We start from the raw sequence: 4516 nt of genomic DNA on the forward strand, positions 1-4516 counted from the left end.
ACCTTCCTTGGCTCAGAAAGAAGGAAGTAAGGTTGTGACCCTCCCTGCCCAACAATCAACCAGTGTGAACATAAATCTAACTCAGGTTCTGATGGAAGGCTAACATGGCAGTACTTTGATTCAATTTTTGTTTTAAATGTTCAGACTACTGTCATTTCCCCCACAATGGTACACCATATTGCTTTCCTTCTGTGAAGCTGAGTATGCAAAATAAGACTGCAAATCCTCCTGCTGCCTCAGGAAGAAAATGCAGAATATGAAAACTGGTGCGGTAAGCAAGCTGATTATTTTGTCTCTGTGAAACCAAAGCCAGCCATTTTCATAGTCTCCTCTCAGATGCCAAAGATGCCATTAACTCTACCACCCTCTCTTATTTGTGACCCTCATCTTCCTATTAATCTCATTTCATTCCTTGACATTTTCCTCTGGCAGTAGATTTAGGGTGAGTTAACCATATTTGCAGAGATTTTGTTGTTTTCTTAAAAAGTAGACCTGCTAATGGGATTTTTGCCTAGTTTGGGTAGGCTAATACAGAGCCTATTATTCATGCTTGAAGATTTGGGGGAATGACTAAATGTTTTCATTCTGTGCAGCTGGGCAACTTAATTTCATTTTGTCCCCTGACATTTGAAGATAGCTTTAGGGTTTTCTTTTCTCTTTCCCTCTATTCATTCTCTCCCACACTCCCCCCTCTCTTGCCCTACCCTACCCACTATTGGATTGTTCATCTTTATTGGCTTGGAAACTGGGCTGCAATGTGATTTTCCACTTGGTTTCTAGTGGAATGGAATTTTTAGAAGTTTTTCTATCTTCTGGCTGCATGTGGGTGATGAGGAAAACCCTCTTCATCCAAGCTCAGAAGCTCTAACAATACTTACCTACCAGAAATGGTTGAGGTCTGGAGTTGAGAGTGTCTAAGCCAGTCTCTAAAATAAGGCCAGACCTAAAACAACTGAGGAAGTAAGGAACTAATGACAGGTCTTAAGGATTTAGAGATACTCTCTTTACCCCTTCCTAGTCTTTCTGTACTGAGTCCTCATGGAAATGAACTAGCACTGGTTGGAATTCTGTGCAAGGCTCTGCCAATCCTGTTTTAGCGCTTGACGTGGGTAGTGATAGCTTGAGGTAAGATGTGAGATAGTGAACGGGATAGCTCTGGGGACAGTGCCAGATAGATTTTTTTCTTAAGTTGATAATTTTGAGAACCACCCAAGTTTGGCTCCATTTAGTTCTAAATATCTGCTCCCAGCTTCACTATTGATCTGCTGAACATCCAACAAATTCTGTTTTTGCTTGCTCCACCTTGAAGCATAAGCGGCAGCCCCCTTTCTCCATGGCACTTGTGAGGGAAGTGAAAGCAGTTCTTTGTGCATGCTAGCACTTGTATTTTCCTTCCGCTGTAGATTTAAGGTCCTAGCAGCAATCTCGTGCAAGGGATCCCTCTTGCAGGAGCACGGGGGGTCATTGCTTCTAAATAAGTAACTGAAGAGCATTCCCTTTTAGCTAGAGAAGCATGAAGGATTCTGAGATGGCCAAGAACTCCCCTGCAGAGCTGGTAGATTCAAGTTGGCAGCAGGGAGAGAAGAGTAAGGCTTTCTGGAGATGAGAGGAATGTGGGCCAGGAAGAGGTGTCTGGTAGGAAGCTGCCGGGCTACAGGACTCTCTCCTTCACTAAATGGGAAGAGGGAAAGGAACTACATTTCCTGAGTACCTTGTCCATGCCAAGCACAGTGCTAGGCAATTTTATGCAGATAATCTGGCTTAAGAACTGCTCCGTAAGTCAGACACTATCACGTAACTGCTTATGATGAAACTGAGGCTCAGAAAGGTTGTAAGACTGCTGATCGACACCCAGTTAGGAAAAGACAAGGATGGAATTTGAAACTAAATCTATTTGACTTCAAAGTTCATACACTTCTCTGTAGCCTGCTTCGGACACTTATTCCTTGCTCTGGCATTACAGGGAAAGGGAGGTCACGGTGGACCCTCCCCTGTTCTCTCCACACACTGGAGAGAGAGGGTGTTGACCCTACTCCTGGTCTCCAGGGCTGGGCACTTGACCCTGGCCCGGTGGTGAGACCATGGTCCTTCCTTGGCCACCATGATTAGAGCAGGGTCAGGCAGATGACACAAGTAAATCTAATGAGTTTCAACTCCTAGAGCTGAGGAAAAGCTTCCTTCTTTATTTGGGGGTTGCTAAGCCTGTGGAAAGTAAGCCTGGAGCTGCCCGCACTGAAGAACAGCCAATCAGTAGAAAGTGAGCACAGAGGAAAGCACAGAGGAGAGGTGGATTTCTGGCAATGTCAAACTCATTTCATCATCTCTTCTGCTATGCCTGAAGCTAGACCTACTCCAGAACTTGTCATTGATGGAGCCAGTTTTGCACCTTAAGAAAATTTTTGCTAAGTTTCCTCTTACTTCCAACCCAAAGAACCCTGATTAATATGAGCATTAAAAGAGGGAATTTTTAAAGATATTTATACTGTTGCTATCTTTGGAAACTGGCAATTTATATTGGGGGAGATCACACAAAGCTGTGAAAGAGCTACATCACCATCAAGTGCTGTTTTCTATTGCTACCATAACAGATTATTGCAAATGTAGGGTCTTAAAACAAGACACATGTATTATTACCTTACAGTTCTGCAGTTCAGAAGTTCAACCCAGGTCTCATCAGGCTAAAATCAAGATGCCAGCAGGGCTGCATTCCTTTCTGGAGGCTCTAGGGGAGGATCCATTCCCTGGCTTTTTCAAGCTTCTAGAAGTCACCCACATTCAGTGGTTTGTGCCTTCCTTCCTCCACCTGCAAAGCCAGCAACACCATATGACCCAGCAATCCCACTACTGGGCATATACCCTGAGAAAACCATAATTCAAAAAGAGTCATGTACCACAATGTTCATTGCAGCTCTATTTACAATAGCCAGGACATGGAAGCAACCTAAGTGTCCATCAACAGATGAATGGATAAAGAAGATGTGGCACATATATACAATGGAATATTACTCAGCCATAAAAAGAAACGAAATTGAGTTATTTGTAGTGAGGTGGATGGACCTAGAGTCTGTAATACAGAGTGAAGTAAGTTAGAAAGAGAAAAACAAATACCATATGCTAACACATATATATGGAATCTAGGGGGAAAAATGGTTATGAAGAACCTAGGGGCAGGACAGGAATATAGATGCAGATGTAGAGAATGGACTTGAGGATATGGGGAGAGAGAAGAATAAGATGGGACAAAGTGAGAGAGTGGTATGGACATATATACACTACCAAATGTAAAATAGATAGCGAGTGGGAAGCAGTTGCATAGCACAGGGAGATCAGCTTGGTGCTTTGTGACCACCTAGAGGGGTGGGATAGGGAGGGTGGGAGGGAGACGCAAGGGGGAGGAGATATGGGGATATATGTATATGTATAGCTGATTCACTTTGTTATAAAGCAGAAACTAACACACCATTGTAAAGCAATTATACTCCAATAAAGATGTTAAAAAAAATAGAATGAAATAATGTCATTTGCAGCTACATGGATGGACCTAGAGATTATCATACTAAGTGAAGTAAGTCAGAAAGAGAGAGACAACTACCGTATGTTCTCACTTATATGTGGAATCTAAAAAGAAAACCAACCAAACAACAACAAAACTTAAGCTCATAGATACAGAGAACAGATTGGTTGTTGTCGGGTGGCAGGGGGAGATGGACAAAACAAGTGAACAGGGAGGTCAAAAGCATAGTGACTATAGTTAAAAATACTGTATTGCATATTTGAAAGTTGCTAAGAGTAAGTCTTAAAAGTCCTCATCATAAAAAAGAAAAAAGAAAAAAACTCTGTAACTATGTATGCTGACAAATGTTAACTAGACTTATTATGGTCCGCATTTTGCAATGTACACAAATATTGAATCGTGTTGTGCACCTGAAATGCTATATGTCAATTATACTTCAATTTAAAAAAAAAGTAAATTTTAAAGTTGTGAAAAAATAAATAAATAAAGCCAACAACATAACATCCATCGTCACATATCTTTCTCTGACTCTTCCCTTCTGCTACTTCATCCACCTGTAAGCACCCTTGTGGTTACACTGGGCCCACCTGGATAGCCCAGATAATGTCCCCATCTTAAATTCTGCTGATTAGGAAACTTAATTTCACCCGCAACCTTAATTCCTCTTTTGCCATGCAAACTAACACACTCACAGGTTCTGGGCATTAGGGTGTGGACATCTTGCTGCCAGAGATTGGGAGACGCAGTATTCTGCCTAACACATTGCATTCTCCTGTGAGAGCAAGGAACATACTTTTTTGTAATTTCGTGTTAATTGCCTGCTTTTGCAATAGACTGTGACCATCTCTTGTTTCCAGTTTTGTCCCAGTGCCTTCCATGGAGCCTGTACCATACTGCCAATTAATGTTTATGGGTTTGTTTGCTATAGAAAATAAGGGAAAGGGCAATGAGACAAGAGGTCAGGAAAGGCTTTCTGGAAAGTGATTGTTTTGTTACTGCTGT

The sequence above is a fragment of the Aethalodelphis obliquidens genome, unplaced genomic scaffold, assembly GCF_003676395.1.
Source record: "Aethalodelphis obliquidens isolate GAN/ISIS:26980383/991018 unplaced genomic scaffold, ASM367639v1 scaffold4, whole genome shotgun sequence".
NCBI classification, from domain to species: Eukaryota; Metazoa; Chordata; class Mammalia; order Artiodactyla; family Delphinidae; genus Aethalodelphis; species Aethalodelphis obliquidens.